Here is a 16,674-nt window from a genome sequence, read left to right as displayed (position 1 = left end):
GTTTCAGTCATTCAAGTTTCGGTAATATTTGAGTGCAGTGAACTCAGTTTTATTTAGTACATATTACTGTTAGGATTTACAGTGGTGATTGTTTTTTGTATGACTATGTAGAGAAGATGAATGACAGAAACTCTTCCCACATGTAGTGCAGTGATACGGTTTCTCTCCAGTGTGGATCCTCTCGTGTGCTTTCAGGTATCCTGACTGACTGAATCTCTTGTCGCAGTGTGAACACTTGTAAGGTTTCTCTCCAGTGTGGATCCTCTCGTGTGCTTTCAGGTATCCTGAATGACTGAATCTCTTGTCGCAGAGTGAACACTTGTAAGGTTTCTCTCCAGTGTGAATTCTCTGGTGCTGTTTCAAAGTTGAAGCTGTAATAAAAGGCTTCCCACACTCAAAGCACACAAAAGCTTTTTCACCAGTGTGTATTTTCTGATGAACTTTTAAATCCTGCAGATGTGAAAAACTCTTTCCACACAAAGAACATGAATGTGGTTTCTCCTGTGTATGAACTAGCATGTGACTCTTCAGGTCTGAAGCCCTGAAAAACATTTTACCACACTGATCACATGTGAACGGTTTCTCTCCAGTGTGGATCCTCATGTGATCATTAAAGTGAGATTTATGTGTGAAACTCTTCCCACACTGCTCACATGTGAACGGTTTCTCTCCAGTGTGGATCCTCATGTGATTATTAAAGTGAGATTTTTGTGTGAAACTCATCCCACACTGATCACATGTGAAGGGTTTCTCTCCAGTGTGGATCCTCATGTGAATCTTGAGATTTTGTTTGCATGTGAAACTCTTTCCACACTGATCACATGTGAACGGTTTCTCTCCAGTGTGGATCCTCATGTGAATCTCGAGACTTTGTTTGCGTGTGAAACTCTTTCCACACTGACGGCAGGTGAAACATTTCTTGTCTCTTCTTTTCTCCTCCTCTTCACTCTCCTCATTCTCCTGCATCACATCTGAAATGATAGTTAAGTCCCATGTTTCTGTAGCATATAGATCAACTGCACAATTATCTAAAATAATATTAACATTTTAAAACTATACAACAGTAATACAGTTCTGACAGTCTCTCAGATAAATATTACATTTATTTTAATAAAAATGTTGTAAATACTTACTAATTTAACCCAAATGGACCCGAAGCATTTAAATAAAAAATGTAAAAAATCATAGCTTCATCGGAATGGTCCGAAATTTGGTGACTTTGTTGGTACTTGGTATATGAACACCCAAAAAAATTGGGGACAGGATTTGAATAGTCTAAGTGGTTGTTAAAAAAAATAGTCACACTCAGGACCTTTGGGTCCAAATGGACCCGCCATAGGAAATGAATGGGAAATTGGCAAAAATGTGACAATACAGAGTTTTTTTGTGCGTACAATCTACAAATCAGCCACGATCCAGAAAAAAAGCACACAACAGTGAAGGGGTGAATCTATAAAACATCAAGAGTGCAAAACAGACACATCCACACACACACACACACACACACAAACACACTTTTATACACATACACACTAATAAATTCAGATTACAAAAATCTGTTTTGAATTTTTAAAAATCACAGCTTCATCGGAATGTTACGAAACTATGACTTTTATGGTATTAGGTATGTGAACACACAAAAAATATTGAGGTCATGATCCAAGCATGCTAAGTGGTCGTCACACTTCTGCTCTTTGGTCAAAAATGACCCCCATAGGAAATGAATGGGAAATTGTAAAAAATATGAAAACACAGAGTTTTTTTGCGCATACAATCTACAAATCAGCCAGGATGCAGAAAAAAAGGACTCAACAGTGAAGGGGTGAATCTCTAAAACATCAAGAGTGCAAAACAGACTAAATCTGTTCAGGCAAAAATCACTAGAATTCGCAAGCCTTTCTACAGAGAGCTGTAAATCCACTAGTGGTAAAAATGTGCTATTGCGTGATAAAAATGCTCAGTGTGTCCACCAGTTGGCGACCATCTAATTTCAAAAATTGCTTTCATGAGGCCTAGGCTTGACTCTAAAATGAAATACAGCTTTAATAAAAATAAAATAAAAATTATATATATATATATATAAAAAAATTCTATTATATTCAATGGGAAAAAATGGGTCATAATTATTGCATAAATATTAATTATAAATCATAAAATTATCTCAAAACACCAAAAAAGAAAATAAAAAATATTATAAAAAACTATATTATGAATATATTATGATTATTATGTTATGAATATATATTAGGATTTTTTTAATATATATTAATCCCGCCCTCCGGGTCCATTTGGACCCGAAGGTCCCAAGTGTGACTGTTAAACGAAGGACCCCAGAGGGTTAAAATGAACAATTAATTAGCCATTGTAGGGTTGTAAGGAAAGCCTTACTACTATTATTAGTGTAGCTAGCATGAAGACCATGCCATTATCCTTCTTCTCAAAGTTTCTCTCTGGTTCATTGAAAAAGCTGACTAAATTGACCAAAATATTCTTCATTGGTGTGCGAAATTGACAAAAAAATTATCTCTATATTTTCAGGGATTTTATCGATAACGATAATATTTTGCTGAATGTGTTATTGTGCTGGTAACTTGGCATGTTTAGGACTGCCGACTCCTAAAGTTTTTGATATTCTTCATATTCTGTGTGGCGGTCAGTTCACAGCAGTGACCGAAATCATTTTTCCAAAAAGTTTCAATAGACTTTTACCTTCACTGGCATTTTTACCTTTATAAATGTATTTTTTAAACCTAAATATATGCATGCATCATCTTTTGTGTCAATTCCATACATTCAATTAAATTTAATTATAATAATAAGACACAATAGGGCTGTTACCGATCAAATTAATTATCAACAAAATCTTTGCAATGGAGAGGAAACACAAAAGCTGCATTTGAAATGGCATTTAGATTTTACACAGAGATAATTAATGTTTTGTTTAAAACATAAAACGTTTAATATTGATAAATAAAATGATTTAAAACATGAAAAGATACTTTAAATGTGAAATTAAAACCGCCAGTAGGTGGCAGCAATTCATTGTTAATGAGTGAGATTTAACTGATTCGTTCAATAAGCTGATTCATAATTCAGTAAGGAAAAACCTCGTGTGTTTCTCAGAGACGCAAATACAGTGCTTTGGCTTAGTTTTCAACTATTTTCGTTGGCGAAATAGAGTTAAAACAGGCAATATGGTGTCTAAAAGCAAACTTTTTAATTATCAATTTATTAAATCACATTTATTATCATGTTAATATCTGGAGAAAAACTGCACTCTTTGTGTGATATTATATTAGATTAACTATATTAAATGATATAAACTGACTAAATCACACAGTGAAAGTATGAAAATCTAAATGCGCACCCATGTGTAATCTACAAGAATACACATAGTGTATACGTACACTCTAAGGGTGTGTGTGTGAGGGAACGGTTTTAAACAATGTAGGTAAAACAAGGTTATAATTGCCAACATAGCGAGGCGGACTACATCGGTGACAAAAATACATTGGTTATCATAAAAAAAATTGTCATGATTTATTAATGACGCAGCATAATCTGTATTAAAGAGAAAATAATCACTTCATCCGAGTTTTAAAGTGAATAAAATAGCCTTGACTTACTGGAGTTTTAGCCTACAACTGAAAAACCTTGTTCTCTCCCACTGGACTTTGTTTGTGATGAGGTAAAAGGGGAGCCGGCAGTGGACCAAAGCACTGTGAGGCAAGGGTGGGGGACTCAAATTTTAAAACGTTTTTTTTTTTGTTGTTGCCCCGTTTTGCATATGAAGAGTTCAGATGCAAAAGCCTCTAAGTGCCATCTGAAATTTTCTTCTAGAATGATAATTTTGATCAAGCTCGTATATTTAAGTTCAGTAATTTCACTTAAATGACAATTCATAGGTAATTTTCATTGCCATTTAAGTGAAATTAATGTTTGAAAGATTTGTTTACTTTATATTTTTTTGTGTACTGCTTTATTGTATTTATATGTTCAGAGTTATTTTGTTAAGAAGAAAAGTTATTAAACCTGTTATAGTATTACATTTTTTTTGTGTCGAGAAAATACCGTATACCGTGATAAAAGTTTCAGCAATTGTCGCAACATGAAAATTTGGTACCGTCACATGCCTACATACAACTTTATCAGAAATTATAAAACAGGTTTTGCTTAATTTACACCATTATGATTTTTTTTTTTTTTTTGGCCTAACCCCCCAACAAAAATTGTGAGCAAGATATCAAATAAATGCAAAATCAAAAATCTGTTCTGGGCCCGGTTTCACAAAGATAGACTTTGACTATGGCTTAGATATAGTAGATGGTCTGATTTTGATGTCTATCTGAAGTCTGACTGTTGCACAAAGCACTTAAGACTCTGACTATCTTAAGTAGGACTGCACTGCAATGCATTCTGGGTAAAATAAGACACTTTTCAAAACAAAAAACATGGCGGATCGAGTAAGCGCATTCAACCGCTCAGTGCAGTTTACCCCAGCGGAAAATATGTTTGTTGGAGGAGTATAACAGTTACAAGGACATTTTACTTGGGAAATTTAGCGGAGAATGTAAAGAAATGTTTAAATTATGAGCCATTTTCCCTTTTCTTTTGGCTGTTTGTAATGTAACTGATTGTTACTGCTGGTTGCCAAGGTAACATAGAGTCTTAGACCTAAGTTAGCCTGGGGGTAAGGTGTCTAATTCTTTTGGTCTAAATTAAGTCAGTCTTTATTTTTGTGAAACAGTCTAACTTGCATTAGACTAGTCTATGAGCAAATTTTAGACTTGTCTAACACTATAGACCGGTCTAAAATAGCTTTGTGAAACCGGCCCCAGTGATGTTGACAATCAGTGTGAATGTTTATCAAATCTTGTTGCACTGACCACTGGATCAAAACAAGAAAATCAAAAAACATCTGAGTTTCAGGTCCTATCTTGTACCAATGCACATAGAAAGTGTCCCCTATATTACTTATTGGTTTAACTGTTTTTTCACAACTCTTTAGTTTTTTTCTACAACAAACACTAAATCTGATAAACTGCTTTATAACCTTAATGTTCTTCAGCCTCATTAATGATGAATCAGGAATAAACACCAACCTCTTTGTTCTTCAGTGTGTTTCACTCTGCAGTGTTCTGGATCACTCATGTTCTCACGGTCCTTCAGTAAACTCTGTCTTTGTAGATTTCAGCTCTTCCTGATGGTTTGATGCTCGTCTTCACTTGTAGCTGATGGGAATATTCCAGCATTTATTAGTGAATTGATGTGAGCATTAGTAAAAGAATGATAATTGCATTAAAAATCTGTCAAAATCAAGATTAAATTATGTTGTTATACCAATTTACAAGTATTTATGTGCACCTTTCCATCTAGTAAAGTAACTTTTAAGTAAATGAATAGCAAAGTGTTTACTAATTCACTAACTCTGTCTCTTTTTATTTCTAAGAATTTAATAAACGTATTTAAATTCTTACATTTATCTTACCTCTCATTAATATAGGCAAAAAAAAAAAAAAAAAAAAAAAACAATTAAGAAATACCACATATAAACAATGAAAAAAAAAATGAAAGCATAAATAGAAATAAAACTGTACAAATTTGCAAGTAGCCGACCACTAAATAAAACACCAACATGACAACTTTTTTGGTTTATTGTCTTAGTTTTTGTGTTTTGTGAAACATGGTTTATCACAGATGAATGAAATAGATGCTTTTATAAAACTTACCTATATCTTGTAGATGTCACAATAGTTGATCCTGTCGTTTGCTCAAGTCTGTTGACAATAAAATACGCTTTATGTTGCAATTTACGGATCTGAAGACATCAGCATAATGAATGAGGGGAAAACAGGATGTAAAAAAAGCCTTGCATAACAATAAGTGTATTATGATTGTCAATTTGGTAATTAAACTGAATTTTAGTGACAACAAGTTACAATGTTTACATCTACAATGACTGGAAGGCTATACTGATTTTATATTTGCTTGACACAAATTTCACGATTTCAATTCAAATCTTGTCATTTGATTCTGATGCTGATTCAATATCAATAACGTTACATGTTAATTTTTCTCAGCAAAAAAAAAATCTCACCTAATGCTGAGAGCCCTGTTAGCTGTTAACTAGTATAATTAATTTGGCTGCTGTTTTCTCTGTCTTTGCACACCAGAAGCGTGTCTGATGCGGCGCTGCTGCTGCTAGGTGATGTACAGTGAGGTACAGTGAGGGTATATCTCGGGATTTGGACCCTTGTTGGAAATATGGGGAGAGAGTTGTGGAGGCCTAAAAGTCATGTTAAACATAAATATATAGCCTATACTGATACAGCAAAGACTACGTCGGCAGTATTGACATAATAGGCCACAGAATATTTCATTCTGTATTGACAGGTACAATATCTGAATATCGATCATTATTATTATTATTATTATTATTATTATTATTATTATTATTAATAAATTACAACTATATCTTCATAATGTCAAAACCTCCAAAAATCAAAATGTCATTCATTAGTATTCGTGTCAAAATGACATCTAAACATATTTTTCTATTCTATTTTGCTTGGAAACGCTTCCAACGCGCTTGCATGTCGCGGTTCAATTTCTAGCACGCGTTTTCGGCGAGACGCGCGTGTCGGCTCTAACCTGTTAACAAGGGAGCCGAAATAAAAACGGACACGCGCACGCCGGCCTAAAGTAACAGCTGATGGGGATTTGCCGTCACGATCGGTAAGAGGATAGTTAACCTCGTTTAAGCCTGCATAGCCTAGAGCTATCCTGTTGAATAGGCAGGGCAACTATTTAACATATTAAACATCACATAGTTACAGGCTAATTCAGCGTGTAGCCTATGACAGTAATATATTAGCATTTACTACAAATAATGGCTGTAAAAGAGACTATAGGCTATTAAACAGTAGCGATAATGTTAAGCGTACCAGAATTAAATAATATATTAATTAAAGAAGTAAACAGCGTAGCTTTAAATAAACATATTAAAAAGTAAACAGCGTGACTTACAGGTTCAGTTAACATCCAGAGATTGTTTGTTTATTGTTTATTTTTAAACCACAACCCATTATGTCAGAATGTTTATTTTTAAACCACAACCTTCTAAAAATGATATTTAACGATATATTTTGCATTTCTCATCCAAACAACGTCAAACTTGGCACTGCACTTACTTGTGCCCGTACACTGTAAAATCTAATTAGTTGGGCTTAATTAAAAAAAGCATGCAAACCAATTGCCTTAAAAAACAAAAACAAAACAAAAAACAAGTAAAGTGAAATAGGAATAGTATGTGGGGTAACACTTTAGAATACTGTATCTTACTTACTGCATAACTAATAAGTAATTATTGAAGAACTAATAGGTAATTATTCATTAACTACTTCTTCACTACTGTTAACTACTAAGGAAGATGTGTTAACTAATCAGTATGTAATATATTTTTATGATTGTGTTAAGTAACAGTTAGTTAATCAATAAATAATGAATTCTGTCATAACTCTTGAAGAACTACTACTAATTATCTACTAATTAAGGTTCAAGAAAAATAACTAAGTAACTACTAATGAATAGTCATACAAAACTAACCTCAGATTAGTTTTTATATTTTATATACAGTACTGTGTGTGTCTGTTTTCCTCAGCATAGAATGCCATTGAGTAAATTCATGTTTGAGGCTATGACTGAGGGAAACTGAAAATATAGGGAACTTATTAGTAATTCATAAATAATTATCAAATAATTCTGCAGGAATTACTTGGAACCTGGAACAGTATTCTAAAGTGAGAATATAGGGAACTCATTAGTAATTAATAAATAATTATTAAATAATTATCCAGGAATTAGGCTACTTATAACCTGAAACAGTATTCTAAAGTGAACATATAAGGAAATTAATTGGTAATTAACAAATAATTATTAGATAATTCTTCAGGAATTACTTGGAACCTGGAACAGTATTCTAAAGTGAGAATATAGGGAACTCATTAGTAATTAATACAGAATTACCACATACTTCTGACTCAAATCAAACTTACTGTAAAAAACGCATTATTAACGGTATTATCTAAACCTTTGTAAAATAGATAAGTTACCATACATTATGATACATTTTGCTAATTAAATAAAATGTTTGCTTATTTGCAGATCAGTATATAGCCTAGGAAATGTCTGCACTTATCTTTCTTATTAGTGCTGAAGAATGACTAAAACTGGCTAGAAAATAAAATAAAAAACATTGATCAGTGCTTTTTACTTTTCAAGTAATTACCTTTGTACATTTACTAAGGTAATTTTGAAAATGAATAGGCCAATAGTTTATCATTTTACTGGAGTAATATTTTATTGGGTTATCTGTACTTTTACTCAAGTACTTGATTTGTGTACTTCATCCACCACTCCACTGCTAAAATAAAACAGTTTATTGTAGTAACCACTGTGTATGACTGTTCATTAGTAGTTACTTCTTAGTTATTTTTCTTGCACATTAATTAATAGATAATTAATAATAGTTCTTCAAGAGTTATGACATAATTCATTAGTTATTGATTACACTGTAAAAAATTTATTGTCAAATCAACAGTAACTTACTGGCAACAATTATCCAGTAGTTGCTGTATTTCATTCAACAGTAAAATTACTGTAACACTAAATACAGTACTGTTAAGCATTCTGTAAAATTAAATACATTATTTTACTGTATTTTTTTACCATGTTAAAACACAGTATTACACCGTTGATTTGTAATAATACTGTATAGTATTATACAGTTATGAAATGTTATTTTATGACTTTTATAGTGCTATTATTATTTTAATATTTTTTTATAGGAATATTATTTTAATATAGGAATATTATTTTAACTGTTAATGGGAAATAGAAAAAAGAACAATTGAAGCTTTAACTGCACAACAAGGTTTATTGTGTATTTTTAAACAATACATTAGTAATAATAATGTAATATAACACAACAATAAAAATCTGCTTTAAAATAAGACTAATGAACAATATATAATTAATAATTAAAATCAGTGAACAATTCATGTATTTCAATTCATGCAAAAATGATCCTGAACAGGTAAAAAAGAAACTTAGAAAGAAAGCAAGACAGGTGAGGATGAAGGCCAGGTGAGGAGGGTAGTGATGGTGTCAAGTGGAAGAAGAGCGACAACACTTCTGATAATCCTGCAAGGAATGATAAGCACAAATCAATCAGAGGCAAAACATACAATTAATAATCAAAAAAACCTAACTCACATTATCAACACCTTTTTAGGAGATTTTTTTTTTGCCTATGGTATCCACCTTATTTTTACAGTGGGCATGGCCATTTGTAAATGAAATGTGTCTGGCTTCCGGTGTCATCTGCTTACAGTTATTTCTAGCAGTACAAAAAAGCTTGTTATGCTTCTTGATATTTTGATGTATTGAATTTGTCATAATTGTCAACAGTTTATAGCACAAATATTTTTATCATTTACAGCACTTTGTTATTCATCTCGTTATTTCCATATAGTGGGTAATGAACCGGAAGTCTCGCACATTCACAGAAAATAGCTTAGGTAGGCTACTTTAGTTTTTACATACAAGAAACACGTTCAACATGGACACGCAAACGGTTTTCTGTGGTAACGAACAAATACTCTGTAAAAGAGAATGAACATGTCCTGTATCAGAAGCTAAAGTAATAAATATTGAGAAGGCAATGGCCCATATTCTATATCTCTGACTCCAAACAATCGGTCACTGATCAGGGCTGCGTTTCCCCAAAGTATTGTAACCTTAAATTGATTATAGAACAATTACCACCAATGGTCTCTACGATCAATTTAGGCTTACGATGCTTACTATAGTCAGTTCCTTTCATAGTCATGTCTGTCGATTTGATTCTTACTCATTTTAATGATGAAAAAGACGTGCGTGAGCTCACGCCGTGAGAGGCTAATGTGAACTCTGAGCGGCAGCGGGTTAGATTAAATTAACGCAGATATGAGGTGTGTCTCAGGTGTGTTTAAACTAAATAACTCCCACTTGATTAGGACTAACAGTAGCTGCTGTTCATTTCTCTGCTGTTCGATTCTCGATTTTGAATCAAATTTCATTAAGATATGCATAGATTTGATTTTAGATTTGATCATATATTTTAATTCTATTCTATGCATACAGTATATCAAATTGAAATTTGATTCAAAAGAGAATTCCCAATTTCAAAAGTACTGCCTCTTTTGAATCAAATCGTGATCCCAAGAATAGATTTGAATCGAATCGTAGAATCAAAAAGATTCCCACCCCTATTACATTTCATTATATGAATATACATATACATTTCAGGACAACTTTACCTGTTGTCTTCATTATTTAATGTATGTTTGAGAACATTTAAAACTTAAAAGAAATAAATATTTGACATTGATTGTGATAATTATCAACACTGACTGATATGAAACATTTTATCAAGATGATTTTTTACCATATCACTCAACCCTATTTTTACCATTTCATATTTTAATTAAAACTTATTTAAAGAGATGTTACAATTATAATATAAAAATATGAATTCTTTGACTTATACAAGGCATATTTGTTAAATAGAAACTGTAAAGGGAACATAATTACATTTTAAAACAGACTATCAATTGAAAAATGTATGGTTTAAGTCATTTCCACCCTTTTTGGATTTTTTCTAAATACAGATTCAGACACAAATAATTTCTACAGATATGGACTCCACTGCACATCCCTAATATTACTCTTACCTTAATGATTGTGCCAATCATATTCTGCAAAGTCCCTGATGTAAGATGCAACGTGTGGATTCAAAGCCATGGTCTTCCTCCGAACAACCTTCCCACTCTTTCTGCTCACCTGGAACTGTGATGTGCATTTCGAATTTTCAGGATTTATCCTGACAAGAAACCTACAAAAAAATAAAAAATATTTTACCGAATCAAGAGTGATCACAATATAGCATAATCTGTAATAAGTCACATCACAATAGGGGATAAGCTCTAAACCATCACTTGTGCAAAATAAAAACCCATTGGTGTTAGTGTTACTAATAGAAATCAATTTGTAACAAAAGTGTATGAATGAACATAGACTGAGGTAACTGCACAAGGTCCTGGCAGATCGCCAGGTCAGGTCCTCACAGGCGTGTAAAAGAAAATTCTGATTTAGACGAAAATAAGCGCGAATAAATCAATAAGAGGAATCGAAAATTTAATTTTATAACAAGAATCCGAATCCTAACCTTGGGTATCCGATTTCAGGATATATTGATCGATTTGATATAAACCGTATGATATAAAATAATGAACGCGCGGGCACTTCCACCGACTTAAAATGGTAAATAACAAAATTATTAGATCATTCTGACCTTATAAGAGGCTACATATGCAATTTATGTTAATAAAATCACATTTATTAATCAAGTAGGCTAGCTATCAACAAGAAGGAAATACGCTTCTGACTTAAACGAGGCGTAGAACATAAGCCGCGGGCAGTTCTTCTTCTAAACTAAACGTTAACCTGCTACTATTTAGTTTGCATAACATAATAATAATAAAGATTCATCACTAACCAGATATTTATGGCGAAAACTTCGCCGACAGACACAGCGACGCGATGCAAAGGCCTGCGCTCTCAAAGTTAGGCTACTCAGGGAACTAAAGATTTCTTCATAAAATGGCAGCTTGTGGTTATTTTTCGCGGTCATTTCGTACTACTCTATTTAAATTTACAGTAGGTTAACATGTCCCAAACTACATTGAAACATAGAGTAGCCTATCATACTGTAGACAGCTTATAGTAAAATGTTGAGAATAAATTAAACATCGAAATCGTGGTCAGCTATTCTCTAAAAAACTTTAAAGTTATTAGCTAGAAGTTCGAACACATACACATATTAAGATTTATTACTTACCATATGACGAAGTTCCAGGTCGGCAGAAAAGACGTGACGATGCACTGAGTCACAACAGAAAAACTCTTTCAAAGTAAACGCGCTCTCCTGCACCCCCACTGACAGAAATTAAGACTGTTAGACTGTAGGACCCAGTCCTGGAAATGTTTTTTGTAAGGATAATGTTAGTAGTCCTGTGAAATTGTGTGTGGTGTTTTTCGCGGTCAATTTGCACTGCTGTATTTAGATTTACAGTAACTAATAATTTCCCAGAATGCATTGAAAATCTACAGTAACATACTGTCAACTGAGTGCACAGTACATAACTGTTGAAAATACAAAATAATACTGTGAAAGCAACTAAATCTACAGTAACATACTGTACATAGGTTATACAGCAATAAACTGTTGAGAAAAACAGTATAATGCTGTGAAAACAACAGAAATCATTTACAGTGTAACTAACTGAAACTTAACACAATCATACAATTCTATTACATACTAATTAGTTAACACATCTTCCTTAGTAGTTAACAGTAGTGACTTAAGTGTTAATAAATAATTATCTATTAGTTCCTCAATAATTCCTTATTAGTTATGCAGTAAGTAAGATACAGTATTCTAAAGTGTTACCGTATGTGGTACTGACAAATGCTTAGTTAGTATAGTTCACTTACACAAGAGTTCTAGTAAATAAAAAAGATCTGTAGAGAGTACTTGATAATTTACTTTAAATAAAATATAATTGTTACCATTGTTGTGTTTTGTATGCTGAATGTTGAAGTCTGTGTGACTCAAGTATCAATTACAAGACTGTCACAAATATAGAGGGATTAAACCCAATTAAAAGTTTCACTAAGTGTTTAGGACATAAGTGTTAGCAACAAGATTATAAAAGATCATTAATTGACATGAAATATAGTTATGTTATACATCATTCATTCATATATATATGAATGAATGATGCCGAATATAGGCTATATCAGTCCCCTCCAAAAGTATTGGAACAGTGAGGCCAATTCCTTTCTTTTTCCTGTAGACTGAAAATATATGGGTTTGACATCAAAAGATGAATATGAGACAAGAGATCAACATTTCAGCTTTTATTTCCAGGTATTTACATCTGGATCTGATACACAACTTAGAAGATAATTTGGCGATGGTTCTGCCGAACTTCATTCGGCAGCAAAAATGTCAAAAGGGCAATTTGACTCAGACTGTCCGGCACTAAACTGTAATTTACAATTATGAGATTAAAGGTTAAAAGCTTTAGGAATCTTAGCAAAGGATGTGTTTAGAAGGAAAGAATGAAAGAAACATGATTCTTGTCCAGCTGTTACAATGTTTTGTTTGTTTCTCTTTACAAACTAAACTGTAAGATGCTTGCAAACTAATTACTTTATTGTTATGAATATAGTTATTAGGAAATTTAGATTCATATGAACAAATAACAATATTTGATAAACTACTAAGCATTCCTTCTCAATAGTGGAATAGCGCACTTCCCTAGGAAACAGTTTCCAGCTAATATAGGCCACAGGGTTCTAGTTTCCCATTTCCCCCTGGAGAAGCACTGCTCCTAGTCCAACTCCTGACGCATCCGTCTGTAAAACAAAAAGTTGATCAAACCTGGGACTGTGCAACACTGGGCTTTCCTGTAGAGCTCCTTGAATATCCTGGAAAGCTCCCTGTGCCTGCTCAGTCCACTGAATCTGGTTTGGGCCGTTCTTCTTAATCAGATCTTCTCCTCACCATGAACTTGTGCTGTCCCAGAGGAAACTGAACTGTCCCATCATGATCCAATTCGGAGGGGGATCTTTTATTACATTTCATTCAGTTTCATTTTGTTTTGTTTGTTTGGAGTAGTTTTTGTATTGTGCTTCAAGTAGTTGATTGTATTATGGTACACTTGACAGAAATAAAGTCAGTCTGGTTTGTAATAAGTGAAGCTGGTAATGCTGTTTGTGGAGTTGTTTAATGACGCTGATTTTCACGTTCAACCAGAATTTGACGTCTGAGTGATGTTGGAGTCTTTTAAATATTCTTTAAAATAAATGCTGCCTTTTTTACTTTTGATTCATCAATGAATCCTGAAAATAGTATCACAGGTTCCAAAAAATATTAAGCAGCACAACTGTTTCCAACATGAAAACATCCAATGATTTCTAAAGGATCATGTGACACTGAAGACTGGAGTAATTATGCTGAAAATTCAGCTTTGCATCACAGAAATAAATTATATTTTAAAGTATATTAAAATAGAAAACCATTATTTTAGATTGTAATAATGTTTCACAATATTACTGTTTTTTTCTGTATATATGATCAAATAAATGCAGGCTTGATGAGCATAAGAGACTTCTTTCATGGCATATTTTCTTTGCTTCCATGAAAGTTGTAAGAACTAAATAAAGTACTATATCACTTGACATGTAAAACTGTAAGTGATGCTAGGATTTTTTTTTATTTTATTTTTTTTGCTCCAGGATTACACCCTTTATTCAGTACAGTTTATCACAACTGTACTAGGGCGTTGGCATTATGTGTTGTAGGGACTATTTTACACCAGGGTTTCCCTTTATACAGTACAGCTTATGGTGACTGTACCGGGATGTTAGGATCCACTCAGACCTCAGGTTGATCAGACCTGTGGCCTCTCTAACACCTCTTCCAGCAGCTGCCCAGTCTCCAGGAGATCTCCCATCCAGATGAAGACTGGGCTCAACCATCCTGAGCTTCAGTGGGAGTGTAGGCAAAGCTTCAGGTTGATCGCTGTTGGCTGGTGCTTCTGGTCTCCTCACCACAGCTCTCTCCAACCACTGCTGGTTGCAACAATGGTGACAATAAAAACAAAAAAGCTTGGAAATCATGGATGAGTTTTGTGTTAAGTATGAAGCCACCCATCATGCATTGCAGCATGAAGCTTTTTTTGTTTTGATTGTCACCATCGCTGTGATTCATATGCAAAATCTTGATGTCTGTGTGTGACTGCCTGATATTCCAACTAAATACTTTTTCTTGTCATTGGTGTTGCTGTTTTACAAGGTTGACCAAATATAAATCATCAAGATGAATGTTTTGTCATCATCAACATGGAGGTTCAACAATGCTACTATCAACTCCTGACACTTAAATGCTTATGCTAAAAGATAACAGGGACAACTAAAGCAAACACTGCTCACCACAATGCTGATTTCAAATGAAGCAAATATCAACATCTAAACCTTCATGCTACAATGCATGCTGGGAACTACCATAGTATAAAAGTCATCCATTTTTCCCCAGCATGCATTACAGCATAAAGCATGTCACCGGTTTTGGGATTCACACGCTGATTCTTGATGTCTGTGTGCATCTAAATACAGATTTTAAAAATGTTATGTGCATGTTTAAAAAGTATCTGATTATCAGAGTAGTGTTGACTCTCTTGTTATAGTGGCACAGTGTTTGTAATGCAATATTTTAAGTTATCTTAAACGGATAATTCACCCAAAAATGAAAATTCCCCAATGATTTACTCTCAACTCATCCTAGGTGTATATGACATTCTTCTTTCAGACGAATACGATTGGAGTTAATAAAAAAAATGTTCTGGCTCTTCCAAGCTGTATAATGGCAGTGAATGGTTGTTTCTGTTTTGAAGTTCATAAATTGCCTCCATCCATCATAAAAATACTCCACGAGTCTCCGGGGGTTAATAAATGCCTTCTGAAGTGAAGCGATGCGTGCGTGTAAGAAAAATATCCATATTTAAGACTTTATCGTGTAAAATAACTAGCTTCCGGCAGACAGAAAAAAACAAAAACAAGTTAAAGTAAAGAAGTAAGGGCTCTGACTTAAGTAAAAAGTAGTCATTACTACTCGTTTTAGTGTCACGCTGGTAACTGGACCTCACATCATATTAATATTAATACAAATGAACTTAGATTTCAAATTTTGTTAGCTAATGAATGTATCCAGCCTGAACAACCAACATGTAGAACAGGGCTGGACTGGGACTAAATTTCAGGCAAGGAAACCTGTGGTAAAACTGTCGTTAATTTTCGTAAGGGTTCTGTTGTTGTCTAGCCTAGCTCTAAACCTATAAAACAATGTGAATATTTGTCTGCTAAATTACTATACTGTAACTTTACAATAGATAATAATGATGTCCTTTGAGTGATAATAGTAAATGGCTGCTACTGCTAACAGCTGCTAGCAGTTTAATGCTAAACTAGTAAACAAAGAAAAAAAAAACTAAAAACCTGGGCGCTTCAAATCCATTCTCGAGTCTTATCCCCAGTAAAATCCCTGGTGTTAAATTAAAAAGTAACGTTAAAAGTAACACAGAAGCAGCTAGTGTTAGAGTTAATTAGATAATTAAGTGATTAATTGAGGGATGATTGTTCGATTATTAAAGACACCTGCAGAATCACTGAAGGAAAGAAAAACTGGAACCCCAAATCGCCCCCTATACCATCGAATAGGGCATTATTTGAAGGGACAGCCATGTAGTGGTGTCCGAACCCATAGTGGACGATATAGGGTATCTCAGTTACTTACTCAATCCCACAGTGTACAACTGATGTATGCTCAATGTATACTTTCAGTCTGTCAGTCCAAATCCGATTATTTGTGTTGGAATCTGATCTAAAATGATTGACTTGTATATGATTTCAAACCACATATGGATGTAGTTTGAAACCGATTTTAAAAAATCACATTTCATGCTGTGTAGTGAGTCTGAAGGTCTTGATTAGCTGGTCCAGGTGTGTTTA

This window comes from Squalius cephalus (genome assembly GCF_949319135.1).
Source record: "Squalius cephalus genome assembly, chromosome: 11".
Lineage (NCBI taxonomy): Eukaryota > Metazoa > Chordata > Actinopteri > Cypriniformes > Leuciscidae > Squalius > Squalius cephalus.
The sequence above is the reverse complement of the archived record's forward strand: the minus strand, read 5'-3'. Positions refer to the sequence as shown.